Below are 17,088 nucleotides of genomic sequence, written 5' to 3'. Positions count from 1 at the left end.
GATGAAAGAAATGAAGATGACCCGTAATTACTGCTACGGTGATATCATTACCATATTATACAAAATGAGTGTGTTGGGGGGAGGGGAGGGAGGAGGGACTGAGGTTATTATTATTTTTTAAATGGAACCCTACAATCTAAGAATACAGATCTGACATCAAGCGGAACACACAGAAATATAGAACTTAAAAACAAAATACAAATCTTGCTCATGAAATTGCAAAATCCAACAAACACTGAGGCCCAAGATACATCAAGTGTCTTGGGCTGTGAACAGGTATTATTCACGCCACTATTTTTTCAATGCAATAACACTTTGTGTATGACTCGCATAGAGATTTAAGATGCTGTCTTCATACACAAGCATTCCCATAGTTACTGAGAAATTTTTCTTTCAGCCAGGGAATATAATTTTATTTTAATATTGTTAGAGTCTGCCTTGTTTGTAAAATTAGAATCTGGGTTTTAACTGCAGCTAGTTCTAGTTTAAGACACCAAAGAAAATGTCTATGAATGTTCACATATGATTCATGAGACAATAGTATGGATTTAACTCACCTGCAAGAAGCATATAATAATATTTCTTGACTTTCTTGTTTTATATGATCTTTTCAATACTTATGATAGAAAACCTATGAATGCATAGAATCTGAACCTTAGGTCTGAATCATCAGTTATTAGATGGCAATCTCAAGTAAATTATGTAGCCTCTGTGCCCCAGTTCCTTCTCTGTAAAATGGGGATTAGTACCCACCTGATTGGATTGTTGTGAGACTTAAGATAAATACACTTAATGTTCAGCATGTACTGGTACAAAAAAGAAATCCCCTCTCAGATTAATTGTATGGCTATATACTGAACCTTGAACAATGTTTTGGTTATTTTATTTACTAAAGTTAATTTAAACAGACATTTGTAAACTACTTTGTATGTAGATTTTAACAAATATTTGTGAAATAAGTAAACAGGATACTTAGAAGGTACATCATTTTTTTAAATAGGCTTGAAATATATGGGGGATATTTTTGCTAATTTTAAACATAGAACCATCATTAAATCGAGACAATAAAAAGATACTGAAATTGTTTTAACTTGGACAAGAAGGTATGTTTCCTTCCTTCCTTCCTTCCTCTCTTTCTTTTAAATCCCTACCCAAAGATACATTTATTGACTTTTCTAGAGAGAGAGGATGGGAGAGAGTGAGAGAGAGACAGCAATTGGTTGCCTCCCCTATGCACCTGGACTGGGGACTGAACACGCAACCTAAGTATATGCCCTGAAGGGGGATTGAACCTGCAACCTTTCAGTGCATGGGATGATGCTCCAACCAACCAAGTCAGACAGGCCAGAGCTCCCTATTTTCTTATCTAACAAATATTCCCAAATAAAACAAGCATATGTATTCTGAATTGGTACTCATTCAGTAACACAATCAGTGCTTTAAAAGAAAGAACATAACAGTGTTTCCACCAGGTGAAAACAAGTGTCTAAAACATTTACGTATTAACTCAGTAATCTCTGCTTTCTTTCTGGTTAAGAGAGACAATGTGATACAGTACAAAGAGGTTATCTTCTCTGGCTTTGGGATCAGACAGGTCTAGATTTGATTCTAATCCCAGTTCCAAGCTTCAAGATCTTGAGCAAGTAAATTAATTTTCTGAGAATCAGTTTTCTCATCTGTAAGATGGGAATTATAATATGGATTTTGCAGTCTTATGAGCTTAAATGAAGCAATGCATGAAAATCCTCTGTAGTGCCTAGTTTATAGTCAGAAAGTCAATAAATAACAGTGTTGATCATTTTTATCCTTCATGTCTCAGCTCAAATGTCACCTTTTCTGAGAGGTTTTCCTCAACCACCCTATCTAAAGTGAGTCCTCTTGTTACAGAAACAGGGGAGTCCAAAAACAAACCCCAGAGTTTGCGGCTGGGAGATAGGGAGCAGGAAGCAGCTTTCAGGATGCCCTTGCATGCCTGGAGCTAGTGGCTGGAAACATTGTTGCAAAGATCCGCTTTACTTCCAAGACTCAGGAAGATGGGAGGGATCTTGGACTGTGGGCTGGTATGGAAGAAGCAGACAGAGCCTACGTAGGGTTCTGTGAATGGTCAGAACTGTTTGCAACACCCACTGCGTGAGAGGACGCAGTGAGGGAGAGAGAGGAGGCAGGGAGGAAGAGAGGAGCTGCGGACATTTTAGGCTGGCTCTGGCGCTAGGAGCCTCTCTCTCTCTCTCTGGCTCTCGCTCTGGCGGGCTCCCTCCATGTGGCTTGGAGGGGCAGGGGTCTCCAGGCTGCTTTAAGAAGAGGCTCTTGCCAGGCTGCTTTGAGAAGGAGAGGAGATCCACGCGGTTTACAGGAAGAAGGCAGTTTGTAAGGAGGCTAAGAATCAAGGCGGTTCTGCATTGAGAGCTGGAGGGCACCACAGCACAGAAAGGACCTCCCCAATCAGAACTGAGTGATTGGCAGCTACTGGTAAAGCTGAACTGTGCCTAGGTAGTAGGGAAACGGTGTTTCTGACTTTCCTAAGACTGGCCAGGTCTGGGAGGGGGAGGCAGGACTATGTGTAAATAAACAATTCTTTTTCTTTTCACCGAACTCTGGTATTGAGTTATAATTCTGGCGGTGGGCAATCGGGCCCCTAACTAAACAGCCCGTGGGTTCTGTTTCAATCGGAGCAGCCCAAGGGTTCTGTTACACTCTTGCAGTTATTCTTTTATGTAAAACCATTTACTTCCTTCATAGCACTTACCAAATCTAAAATTATTTTATTTATCCTCATGCTTCAGGAAGTTATATAGAACTTCCTGCTGTATCCCTAGCAAATAGGTGGACAACTACATATCTATAGAAATAATTTATTCACATACAAGGGGGGACCCAAAACACCTGGAATTTATAAAAAATTGTGTATTCTTACATGTTTAAACATCAATCACCTTCAAAGTACTCTCCATCTGATGCAATATACCTATCGAGAGATTTTTTTCTACTGCTTGAAACAGTTTTTGAACTCGTCTATTTTGATGCCTTTTAGTGCTTTGGCCATTTTTTTGTTTCACCTCTTCTACATCGGCAAAATGTTTCCCTTTGAGGATTTTTTTTCATCCAGGGAAGGAAAACAGAAGTTGGTCAGGGCGTGATCGAGTGAATTGGGTGAGTGGGCATGGGGGTCATGCCATTTTTGGTCAAACACTGCTGAACGCTCAGCACAGTGTGGGCAGGTGTGCTTGTAAATCACCCGTTACGAAATGTGCAAATGTGTTGAAAAAGTCTTCAAAAAAATTCACTGAAGCCAAAGGAACTCAGCCTCTCACAACACCAGCTAATACACTGATACAGATGAGTTCCTAGAACACCCACCTAGTGGAGGAAGCCTGTATTACAAAGGTGCCCGCTCTCCAGAAGATAATTCCAGGTTTTTGGGTCCCCTCCTCATATGAGGAAAGAGGAACTTTGCTTCCTTTTCAATTCTTAATTAACTACCACACATTGGAAATTATTGTAAAATTACATATGCATTTTATCTGTAGACTCAGCAGTTCCATTTCTAGGAAGCTTTTCCGAAGAGACAGCAGCAAAATATCAAATAGGGTATTCACATGCCTATTCATTTCGGCTCTGTTTGTAATACGTTAAGGCTGGAAACAACCTAAATGTCCATCAATAGGGAGGGGACTGGTATAAACTTACAGTGGAGTACCGTTCAGCTATAAAAGGAATGAAGATACTTATGTACTGCTATGGAGAGTTACTTTATGTGGAAAATTAGGGCAACGGGGAAATATACATATATATATTATAATTGTCAAAAGGAACAATGGAAGAATAAAGTTTAGTATTAGTTTTTACTAACAAAGATGGTTGCCTAAGGGAGGGAAAAGAGATGGGGGAGGAACAGAGATGGAAGGTAGACACACCTTTGGATCTACCTTATTTTATACATTTTACTTTGGGAGACCATATAAATATTTTATATACTAAAAAATAAAATTGATTAAATAGAAAAAAAATGTCTAAAAATGGAAATAAACTGAAAATAATTTGGATCTATAAAATGTGACATAACCACACAGTACAAAAGTTTAAATAACTTAAAAAGACCCAATGTGAAAAATTTTAAAAGACATATCCCTACAAGTATGTATCCTAAGGATATAAAAGAAGCACAGAGAAATCTCAAGCTGCATATGGCAGTCTTATAGTTACATGTAGTTAGTTCTTTTGATATTAATTTTCTTTTCTATTTTCTTTATTTATTTTTAGAGCAAGGGGAAGGGAGGGAAAAAGAGAGGGAGAGAAATATCAATGTGTGGTTGCCTCTCGTGAACCCCCAACCAGGGACCTGGCCTGCAACCCAGGCATGTGCCCTGACCAGGAACTATATCCGTGGACCCTTTGGTTTGCAGGCCAGTGCTCAATCCAGTGAGCCACACCAGCCAGGCCGATGTTAATTTTATTGTGAGTTTGAGGAACACAAATTTAATCTCTCCCTTTATGCCTTGGTTCTAGTTCCTCTTTTCAACTTTAGTGACAAAATTTTAGGGCTGTTTTTGTTTTAGTCAGTGTTCTGATGCTTAATCTCAGTACCCTTTACTCTCAATTGTCAAATTTTGATAAAATACAAGTCATCTTCTTTGTTAAGAGAAGGCCATTCTTATCGTCTGCCAGAACAGAATTTATATGCCTTATTGGCTGCATTAAACTTTTGGAAGACTTAAAAAAAAAAACAAAAAACCAAATTTTAAAACAAGTAAATAAATTTAGTTATTAGGAACCCTTTAACATCTTTAATTTGAAATGGGCATATTGATAGGAACAGAATTTTGTTCTCTCTTTGAAAAAAAAATTAATTTACCAACCTTGTCCATAGAAAAGCCCTAGAAGCAATGACAGCCCAATAAGAATGAATACTATTAGTACTTAGATTTCTACTAAAAGCCACCAGGGTTCCTTGGAGAAATGGATGAGATTACAAGTCTGAAGAAGTAAATGAACCAGGGATATCTTGACATGCTGAAAGCAAGGAAGTTACAAAGGATTACTAGGGTCATGAAATGACACAGGAGTCAACCTGAAGGGGAGCCCATTACCAAAAGAGGAAGCAATTTTGGCTGTCAAAGAATAATGAGGTAGTAGATTGAAACGCATCAAAAATAAACAGCTCTAATGTTTTTTAAAAAGCCCTCAGTCACTTCAGTTCATTTTATATTCTGTAAATTGATCAATTAAAAGTGTGTATGGGGGAAACTAGCATTTTCCCTGCCTTTCCTCTTCGGACTGAATTTCAGGGAAATGAAATAGTTGATTTATTAAAATAGTAAATTTCATTATTATTATGAAAAGGATTGATGGATACAACCTAACCCACGGATCTTCACTGAAACTGTAACAGAGGTCAGTCATATGTTTCCTGATGTGAAAAAAGAGCAAGTACACAATACCACTTATGAAACATTCTTACCCAAAAGACTGAATTCAAACCCAATTTATTCTCTAACTCTGTCAGATTACAGTAATTTGGGGGAAAAGAGGAAGATGTGGAATGCTACCACCAGGATAAAATCATCCAAATTTAAAATGTGGGAAATACTGCAGGACCAACAACTCGGTTTTTCAATAATTAAATAGCATGAAGACTTGTGAATAGCATGAAGAAAAAAAAAACCTGGAGCAAGTAGGGAGCATGGTTATAGAAAAGATTAGGAGACTGAAGATTCATGTCAACCAAATGCACTGTTTGGACCTTGTCTGGATCCTGAGGCATATAAATCAATTGTAAAAAACAAACAAACAAAAAATCCACAATTTTGAGCCAAACTGGATATGGGCTATTCATTGTTATTAAGGAATTATCATTTTATTTTGTTTGTGCAACATGGTGTTGTCTTTTTTTAAAGGGCTTTCTTGGTTAGAGATACATACCAAAGCATTTATGAATGATATTGTATTTGTTTGCTTTAAATCACAACAAAAAGTGTGATTTAAAGGGATGGACATAAAATAAAAATGGCAGAAAGCTGACAACCACTGAAGCTGGGGATGGGGACTGGGGTTCATTATAGCATTCTCTGTAGTTAGTATATGCTTGAAAAATGTCCATAATAAAAAGAAAACCTCACCAAACGTTTCTCTGGCAATACAGCCTTCTGTCATTATTACTGAATAACACATACACTGCAGAGTAGGCTCGGAAACAGATGGACAGGAAAAGCCTTAGAGAGGGCTGACTTTTCATGTCATGAATGTTAACTTCCATTGTTAAATTCTTGGGATGAGGAAAAAGTATACATAACGAAACAATCAAAAGCAGATAATATATTTTTTAAAGTCTATCAAATCTGTCTTGGGTTAAGCTTAATGATAAGGAGCTGCTGCCTTCCAACCTTTCTCTCTTAATTATTTAAGAAATCACACTGACAAATCTAAGAGCACAGTGTTTTATTTATCCGTGAAAGATCTATGAGGGAAGCTCCCTGACTCAACATGTTGCTTCTACAAAATTTTCTGGGAGGTGGAGTGAATGAGTCCTTGGTTATTCATTTGCCGAATCTTCTCAGAAAAAGCGTTAGAGATCAGTAGCAAGACTAACTTTAAGGTCTAGGATAATTCAATAGCTAACAAGTTATAAAAAGAAATAGTTTAACCTAAACTTTCACTAGTCCAGCTAAATTTCAACTAGTTTGCCCTCATGCTACCAACTGTGTATGTAAATGATGACCTCATTAATCCTACTTCACTTTGATCACTCTTTTCCTTCACAGATGCTGATTTATCCAATTTAAAACAAATTACTTGTTCTAGCTGGTAATTTGATTTTTAATTGTTTGCACTGTGGTTTCACATATGTATATTTGATGTTCTTAACCTGACTGATTATAATTCATAAATGGAAAAGACTATAAAGATCATTTCCCTTACAGACTTGGAAAAAATGTGTAATATATAGCAGTTATCCTCACTGGATAGTAGTAGTACAAAGGTACAACAATTACTATCTTCACTTGATTATGAATTTCTTTTAAAAGCACATCACAATCAGGTAAGAACTTGACTATGACATGTCTACTTAGCAAGTCATACAGTAGTGGTTATTTTCCTTGTGATGAGAAATAACAGCTGGTAACCCTTCTGTTTTTTCAGAATATTTAGTTTTGATATTTCTGAACGATCTTATTTACAACATTCATGAATTATTAATTTAAAATTAGAACACAAAAAATTTTTAGTCACTGAAACTCCAGAGATTAACCTGTACATAGTTAACATACAATAAACATGTACTGAATGAAAAAACACTCTTTCATCAACAGTACCAGCCAAATTTAGGATCGTAAACACAATTTATGGGCAATCAATATGGCTAAATATAACAGAGGGGAAAGTAGGGTTAATTAGATGCTATATAAACATTTACTATAATGCTTAATAATTAAATTTAGAATATCTTCTTCATTAATTTTATTTGCACTCAAACCAATACAGAAGTAAAGTGAAGGAAGTACATAGTTTATAGATGTCAGACTACTGGCCCTAAAATCAGAAGGTTAGAGCCCTGGCCGAATGGCTCAGTTGGTTGGAGCACTGACCTGAAAGCTTGCAAGTTCGATTCCGGGTCAGGGAACATACCTAGGTTTCGGATTGTATCCCTAGTCAGGGCATGTATGGGAGGCAGCTGATGGATGCTTCTCTCTTACATCGACCTCTCTCTCTCTCTCTCACTCTCTTCCTCCTTCTCTCCCCCTCTTACTAAAATCAATAATAAAAAGATTTCCTCAAGTGAGAATTAAAAAGACAAACAAAAACATCACAAGGTTAGAGCTCTAACCTAGCTTCATGAGCTAGTCAACAAGTTCTTACTGTGCACATTACATACTCTTATCATGGCAGATGATGATACACCAAGAGAGACCCACCAATATTCCTTAGAAGACCCACTCCCCTTTGGGTACTCAGGTTTGATCATTAACAGCTTAACTGAGCTGTGTAGATACCTGTAGAGAGCTTCACAATTATGGAGTATTTTTTCCCCCAGCACCTTAAAGAGAGGTCCAGGTGGGGAGATCAGGAACAGATCCTATTTCAATACAGGTCTTTCAGGTAGGTTAGTTAGAATTTATAACCTAAATCAGTGGTTCTCAAAGTGTGGTCCTTGGACCAACCACATGAGCAGCACTCTGGGAACATGTTAGACATACAAATTCTCAGGCCCCCATCCCAGAGCTACTGATCTAGAAACTCTCTAGAGTTTGGGCCCAAGAACCCATGTTTTAAAAGGCCCTCTAAGGTGATTATGATGCAAGCTAAAGTTTGAGAACCACTAACCTATATTATCCAGGCTCTTTGATTTTTGTCTCTAGTTCTCTGTAACTCTAATTCTTTCCTAAAAGAGGAGGCAGGATTTTGTTTTATATTTTAATCATAATTTTATATGATCACAAGCCCTGGTTTGTGTAGCTCAGTGGACTTAGTGCCAGCTGGTGAACCATAAGGTTGCTGGTTCAATCTCCAGTCAGGGCACATGCCTGGGTTGCGGGCCAGGTTCCCACTTGGGGGTGTGCAAGAGGCAACCAATCTGTTTCTCTTGAACATTGATGTTTCTCTTCCTCTCTTTCTCCCTCTCTTCCCCTCTCTCTAAAAATAAATAAATAAAATATTTAAAAAAAGAAAAAATATTATCACAAAGCATATGTCTTACCATAAAGCTAAAAGTAGAGGAGAGACTATCTTTGAGTAACAAAGGGAGAAATTACAACACTCAGCCAGAGGATTAAAATTTTTACCAAAACTTAATCTGTACCTCTAGTCCCATGCATTGTTCCTAGTGTGAAGGTTACAATACAGTCCTTAACCTTTATAATCTTAGCAGAAGACAGACTGGAAAATAAATAATTATCAAGTAATATCATCAAAGCTATAAGAAAAATACATAACACATCAAGAAGACAGAAATAGGGACAATTAATTATGCAGAGGATTTTGGTTGGATGGATATGAAAAGCTTTAGAAAAGGATTGATATTTGAACCAATCCTTTAAAAAGGAATGTACTATCTAGGAACACCAAGGCAAGCTAAGTATAGCTACTTTTTTAAAGCTTTCCACTAGGCCACTGGTGTAAAATGCAAGTGAACATTATGAAATAGATCTTAAAATAAGCCCAAAGTACCCACTTAATTTCCAGCACTGTCTGGGATTTCTTGTGGATACCAAAGTAGTACCATAAGACATGGCTCTGCTTTTAAAAAATTAAAACCACAAATAATAAATTTGCCCTACCCAAAATTTGGCAAAAGCTAAGCCAATTATAACTATTTTTCATCATATTTTGTTAACCAAAAAGCTGTGACAGTCAACAACCAAACCACAATAAAGTCAAGTGACTTGCTCTTAAGTCTAGTTTCCTCTCAGGATTGAAGTTTTCACAAGATTTACACAAAAGAGACATCTACTGTTCTTTTATTTTAAAAGTTTTATTTAAATGCTTTTATTTTTTTATCTGAAAGAAATAAATGATTTATAAAATTCTGACTGAAGCATGCTATATTAATAAGTTAAAAAATCCTTGTGCTTGTTATTGTTAGATCAGCCTGACCTAATTTCATGATATAAATGAATCATAAATCAGGTTTTTTTTCTATATTTTCATGTTGATTCTAATAAACTAGCATTGCTGTAACCAAATGTACCTTACTAAACCTCACTTTTAAAAGGCAGGCTATAAAAGCTAGTTTTGTAATTTGCTAAAACGTTTATTTTAATTGAGACTACTTATTATGTCTGATTTGACTATTTGTTTAGCTCTGATTTGATTAAGGGGTCCTATTTCTAATAAATAAACCTCCAAATCCAGAGTTGAGTCAAAGGCCAGAAGACAATGTGAATAGCACACTTAAATATTCCTACCTTTAATCACATTCTCTGAACTACTTTCTTAATGATTGCTCACGTTCAGCCTGAGCTACTGGGTACACTCACTTCATTTGTACAATCAATGATGTGTCTTTGAGGTTAATGTCAATACAGAAATTAATTTCTATATGCCAGAAGCTGTTCACCATTCCAAATGTATGGATTCTTTCTTCCAGTTTCACCCTAAGCAACAACAACACAAGGATACAAGTATATGACTGAGATTAAAAACAACAAAACAGAGGATATGACTTATTGCTGTCATTCAGCTTTTCATGACAGAAGACAACCAACTGTAAATGGATTCACAATAAGTCATTCTCCATTCCTGATCAAAATACGAAATATCAAACTTTAGAGTCCTTTGCAATGGAATCCAACACTGAGAGTGATGAAAGCAAAAAGGGCTGTGTTTTTGCTCACCCAGTTCCTAAAATCCTCAGAAAGACAAAGGAGAGACTAATAAATGGTTGAGTTACCTACTAATTTAGCAAACTGTATTTAAATCATTGGATGATAGATGCTGTACTCACAGTAAGTTAAAACTATATCCTGGGAATTCTAATGCAAATCTTATGACGTAATATATTGAATACAAACCCTACCCTCCCTCCATCAAAAACTTGTACACAAATGTTCATAGCAGCCTTTTCATGATAGCCAAAAACTGAAAATACCCAAATGCCCATCAATTGATGTACAACATGATGTAGCCATATAATGAAACATTATTTGGCAATAGAAAGAAATGAAATCCAGAGACAGAAAGTAGGTTGATCACTCAGGGCTGACTGGAGAGGAGGAGTGGAGTTGGGGGAATGGGAGTGACTGCTAATGGGTTCGGGGCTTCTTTTTGGGTGATGAAAATACTCCAAAATTAGATTATGACTGATGCACAATTTTGTGAATATACTAAAAATTAATTGACCTGCACACTTTAAACAGGTGAATTTCATGGTATGTGGAAAATATCTCAATAAAGCTGCTTTTATAAAAATGGGTGATGTGCAGAACTATACAAAAATCACATGCAGAAGTGTAAAAAGTCCCTTGGGCTCAAGTGAAACCCTTGGTAAACACTCTGCACAGGGAAGATCGAAGGCAAAAGAACCTGAGTTTCTCCACTAAAGACACAGGCATCCAGTTCTTACCTCTATTCTGAAGCTCAGATGCGTGCATACACACACACACACACAGCCCTTTCCTTTTGGCTTTCTTCTTGCTAAATTACTGAGTGAAAAAAATCTAGGCACTGGGATATTACTGTCATTTACTTCAAGAGAAAATATGCTTTATAAATTCAATTGTTTAAATTCAGATAATATCAGAATTTGTATTTATGATATATTTTTGAAAACAAAGATACTATATTTTGAATTAAGTTAAGTATACTACTTAGATTACTTAGACATTATGAATAATTATTCAAAAAATGTTCCTTTTGTTAAATGACTAAATATTCACCTCAGGAAGTCAGAATACAATTAGATTTAATATAACTAGATTAGATGAATGCAAATGCATTAGATGAGAAAACATTTAACAAAGCTATATATTTAAACATATCAAAATCCATGAAATGAAAGATTAAAGTTGTATGAAAACTAAGTAATCCTCAGTATAAATAAATAATTGGTTAGATGTAATAACTGAATTAGCAATCCTAACCCAGATCATGAGCAAGGCAGATAACTTCATTTATTAAAAGCATTTAATTGTAGACTTTCCATGTGCACATTGTTGTGCTACACTCTGAAGATACTAAGAAGACTAAAACAGACAGCTTCCCTGTTTTAAATTACCATATTTTTCTCTCCATAAGACGCACCCCACCCCCCAAAAGGAGGGGGGAAATGTTTGTGCGTCTTATGGAGCGAAAATTGCATCACAGACTGTGATGTGTGTTACCTGATCTGTCAGTGATGGTAACAGCTGTTACAAGAGGAAGGGGTGGGCCCATGCGAAACCCCTGGGGATGCTTAAATGCCCCACTTTACTGCTGGATCTCAGGGTGTCTGGTCAGTATGAAGATAGTGAAGAAAGTGATATCACTGATTGTGAGCAACTGAGCTTCATAAATTCTGACACTAGTGATGACGAGTTCTTGGGGTTCCCAGAAAACTAGAAGAGTACTTGAACCTTAAAGTCTCTCCTCATTTGTTAATGACAGTGACTTCTTAATACCGATGTTGACTGCTGTTCACTTTACATGGATGAAATATTATTGTTATATTTTATTAAGTATTTTAATACACCATTTGGTTCAGAATACTTTTTTTCTTGTTTTCCTCCTCTAAACCCAGGTGCGTCTCATGGTCAGGTGCGTCTTATAGTGCAAAAAACACAGTAGTTCATTCACTATGTATTTATTGAACACAACTTCTTCAGTAGGAGTAGTAATGCTGACCTTTTTACCTTCACATTTTGAAGAGATTAAAAGGTTCAGAAAAATCACTGCACAAGTTAACACAGTTAATTCCTGTGGTATAATTTCTCAAGAGTCCAAAAGATCCTCCATAATTGTCACACTAGTTACTTGGCTGCCCTTTAGTCCAGTGTGGCTGAGTAGAATAATTTTGTAATTTGAATACATTCTTACATTCTTTTGAAAAAAAAAACCAAAAAACAAAAAACCACACTGAATTTATTGGGGTGAAATTGGTTAATAAAACCATACAGGTTTCAAGTGCACAACTCTATAATGTATCATCTGCATACTGCACCATGCGCTTACCTCCAGAGTCAAATCCTTCCCGCCACCATGGAGCCCCTTTTGCCCTGTTACACCTCCCTCCGTCCTCCTTTCCCTCTGGCAATCACCATACTGTAGTCTGTGCCTGCTTTTTTTCCCCCCTTAGTCCCTTCACCTTTTCCACCCAGCTCCTCAACTCCTCTCCCCTCTGACAGCTGTCAGTCTGTTCTCTGTATCTGTGAGTCTGTTTCTTACATTCTTAATATATTTGTTAGGAAAAGTTCTCACTTGTTCTCATAAGGGGTATCTTTTCTGGTGTTGACTTGACATTATGCTTCTCACCTCTTAATCTAAACAAATTGTACCCTGCTCCACACATCACATAACCACCTGCTCAGTCCTAAATTCCACTTGACTGGCATCATTGTAGCATTAACATACTTACTGCATATTATTCAAAACTTAGAACAAAACCAGTGAAGAGTTTGTGCTGCTGAATGGCTAAGGACCACGATCACTAACATTTCTGAGTGATATGCTGGGTACTATTCAAAGCACTTAACATGTGTGACCATTATTTAAAATGCTTACAACACTCTATGGACAAGTACCATTTATCATTCCCATTTTACAAATAAGGTATACACAGGTTACATAACTTGCTCAAGTTTTTATATAGCTAGTAAGTGGCAGAGGTAGGATTAGAACCCAGGTGGCCTTAACTCCAGAACCTGGGCTCTTAACCACTTTGCTACTGTTATCTCCACATGGTCCCTGACCTAAAGGAGGTCACAGATTAGAGATATATACATCACTGATAAGTTGATACTGGCTGTAACAGAGGACTGTACAAGAGCACAGAAAAAGGGCTAGGGAAATGGACAAAATTTTCCAGGGAGAGGAAAGAGCATTCAGTATAAGTCCAAACATTCCAGGTATAAATTTCTCAAGATGTGATTTCAGTTTAAGAATTAAAATGAAAGACATGAGAATACTGACCTAAATTCACTTTCCAATGTCCAACTCTATTGTAAATGCAGACTTGACTTACATAATGACTGTTCACTACTTTAGAAAATTTTTGGTGGATTAAATCCTTCAGTATCTTATTACATTCTTATCGCTATTGGGAAGGTTATCTTTTAAAAGCATGTTATATTCTAATTGTTTCTGGTGTATAAAATACAACAGATTTTTTTAAAAATAAAAAGTGCTATTTCAACATTGGCACACTCTATTCAACACTATCATCCTCCAGTCAGAGAAAACACATGAACCTAATTTGCATTGTGTGCTGTGTTTGAACAAACCCCAAACATTCGCTTTGTATGTATGCCAAGCAAGAAAGATGAAGGGGTAACATCACCTACAACTCTTTAATCAGTTTGAACTTGCACTATTTCCATGTGATTTAGAGATCTTGTGTTTATACTATGACTCTGTTTTTAAGTGCAGTTTGAGTGTGAGATAATTTGAGCCCCCAAAAGATTGAAAAATCAATGAAGAAAATTGTGCAGCAAGAAGAACGCACCTTCCAACCCAAATTTCACATTCCATCTCCACAACTACCACCCACTCTCAGATCTTCTCTTCTTCCTTTGGTAAACACAGTAAAGCTTCATTACGCTGTTTGCTATACAATCTGCATTTATCTGCTTCCAAATTCTTACTTATTACTTAAGCTTGTTCTCATTGTTCAGCTGATATACTTTCCTACCTATAAAATTTGTTTGGGTATCTTGATGGAATGCATCATAGTTTTTCCCACCAAAATTAGTAAAAGTATTTTTCACTTAATAGCAGAATTTTTCAGAAACACATTAAAGATAATAGATATCTGTATTCAAGTATTGTTTCTAGGAAATGTGTCCCTTCAGGAAATGTGTGGAGCTTCCCCTGGCAAAACCTTCCCCCTGAAATCCAAACCAAATCTCAACTAATTAATTTTTCTGAAAAGCAATTTTCTTGATAAAACTTACACCAATAAATTGCACACATTTTAATCATGGTTTGATGAGTTTTCACAAATGTTTAAAACTGTGTAACTGCCACTACATTCAAGATATAGAATATTTCTGTCAACCCAAATCATTCCCCTGTGACATTCTGCAATCAACCCCAGTATCACCCCAGTCCTAGGCAACCACTGATCTTTCTGTCACTATGGATTAGATTTGCCCTTTTCAGACTTTTATATGAATAAATTATGTAGTATATACTCTTCTTTTTTTATATTTGTCCATATTGGTACATGTATCAGTAATTTGATGCTTTTTAGCGCTGAGTAATATTTTATTATATGGTTATACCACCAACTCTTTCCTTATTATTCACTGGTTGAAAGACTTTTGGGATGTTTCCAACTTATGGTTATAAATAAAATTGCCATGGACCTTCGCCCATTGTCTTTTATAAGATTATAATGGGTCTTAAGTTTGAGGGAGGGGATTGTTATTTTTTATTGTTTAAAAAAATTAATTATTAAAAAAAAAAATATATATATATATATAGGAAAGGGTGAAGCCAGAGAACTTGTATGTAAAACCCATGGGCATGGACTGGGGGTGGGGGTGGGATTGCTGGGGGAGGGGTGGTGCTGGGCAGAGGGGAGCAAAGGGGAAAAAACTGGAACTATTGTAACAATATAATCAATAAAATATACTTAAAAAAATTGCCATGAACATTTTATACAGTCTTTGTACAGACATGTTTTCATTTACCTCAAGTTAAAAATAAATTAGTAGTGAAATTGCTAGGCTATATTGTAAATGTATGTCTAATACTATAACGTATTGTCATATTTTTTCAAAATAGTTGTACCATCTTGTATTCCCATTAGGAACGTACTTAGAATTTTAATTTCTCCCATGTTTTGTAGGTTTCGGTATACATTTACTTTTCTAAATTTATTCCTAAGAATTTAATGGTTTTGGTGTTATAAATTGTACTGTTTTTAAAAATTAATTTACCAATTGTTCATTGCTAGTATATAGAAATATTGATTTTTGTATTTTGACCTCATATCTTTCACCTTATTTTATTTCACTTATTAGTTTTAGTAGCTTTTTTGTAGATTCCTTAGATTTCTAAATAATCATATCATCTGTGAGCAAAGACAGTTTTACTTCCGCCTTCCCAATTTGTAGACCTCTTTTTTTATTCATTTGTATACCTTTATTTTTATTTTTATTTGTTTGTTTATTTGTTTAATAAAGAAGGAAAGGGAGGGAGAAAGACTGGGAGAGAAACATCAACTGGCTGCCTCTCACAGAGACCTAAGTAGGGACCTGGGCCACAACCCAGGCATGTGCTCTGACCAGAAATCAAGCATATATATCATATGTAAGGTTAAGTATATAAATGGGCCATTTATATTTAATTATTGATATGGTTTGGTTTATATTTATCATCTTACCAGTTATTCTATTTGTCCCATATACAGTTTGTTCCTTTTTTTTCAGCCTCTTCTTAGATAAACAAAATATTTTTAGTATTCCATTATATTTCCACTTATTTGCACATTTCTTGTAGTGTACATTTCCTGGAGACAAATTCTCACAACTTTTGTCTGTCTAGAAAATGTCTTTATTCTGCCCTTATTTCTGAAGGATATTCTTGCAGGATATCAAATTCTAGGTTGGCAGTTTTTTTATTTTTCCTTTCAGTATTCTAAAGATTATTCCATTATCACTGGCTTGCACACTTTCTGGTGAGAAGTCTGCTTTCACCCTTTGTTCCTCTGTATGTCTTTTTTTCCTCTGCTTGCATTTAAGATTTTTCTCTTTATCACTGGTTTTCAACAATTTATGATATGTGTTGGTATATTTTTCACATTTTATTATCCATCTTTCCATTTTTATTATCAAGTCTTACGTTATCAAACTTAAAAATACTCACTTCTCTATAACTTTTCAATCTCTTCTGTTTTTAATCAAAAATAAAATAAACTCCAAAGCAACTTCTAAACTGTTAAATAGGATATTGTAGACTTCACCTCACCAAGAATTATTTTCATTTTCTTTTACTTTGAGGTTGGTAATTGGTAAAATGTAGCACTGTTCTGGCAGGCAATCAAATAAATAAGTACTGTATATCATAGTCACCTTAAACACACACAAAAAAGGCAGAAATATCTATTCATAATTATGCTTGAGAATCTGTAAAGATATAAAAATTCTAAAAAATGTGAAAAAGGCTGGTCTTAGTAAAATGTAGATTAAAATTATTTAACTTTTCTGAGAATTGTTAATTAGCAGCATTACATAGGTTTCACAAGAGGGCAGCAAGAAGCTTTCTAGTATAACAGAAGTCCTATTTGAAAGGAATGATGGAATTTCAAGCTATTGCACACAGCTAAAAAAGAGTTCAGATGGCTCTGTAACTCACTCACCAACATTTACAAGAGCTTACTAAGTTATCAAGATAATTAACTTACAAAAATCGGATCCCTCCTTCAAGAATTATATTTTGACAATATAGACGATACTTTAG

At 35.7% G+C, this 17,088-nt stretch overlaps 1 protein-coding gene across 2 annotated transcripts in view; it reads right to left on the bottom strand.

Moving 5' to 3' along the window:
* LIN52 (lin-52 DREAM MuvB core complex component) overlaps positions 1 to 17,088 on the bottom strand; it is a 102,881-nt gene that overhangs the window by 10,975 nt on the left and 74,818 nt on the right. The window lies entirely within an intron of this gene.

Source organism: Furipterus horrens, unplaced genomic scaffold (genome assembly GCF_987537825.1).
Source record: "Furipterus horrens unplaced genomic scaffold, mFurHor1.1.pri manual_scaffold_3, whole genome shotgun sequence".
Lineage (NCBI taxonomy): Eukaryota > Metazoa > Chordata > Mammalia > Chiroptera > Furipteridae > Furipterus > Furipterus horrens.
Note: the sequence above shows the minus strand (reverse complement) of the source record. Positions and strands in the feature narration are given on the sequence as shown.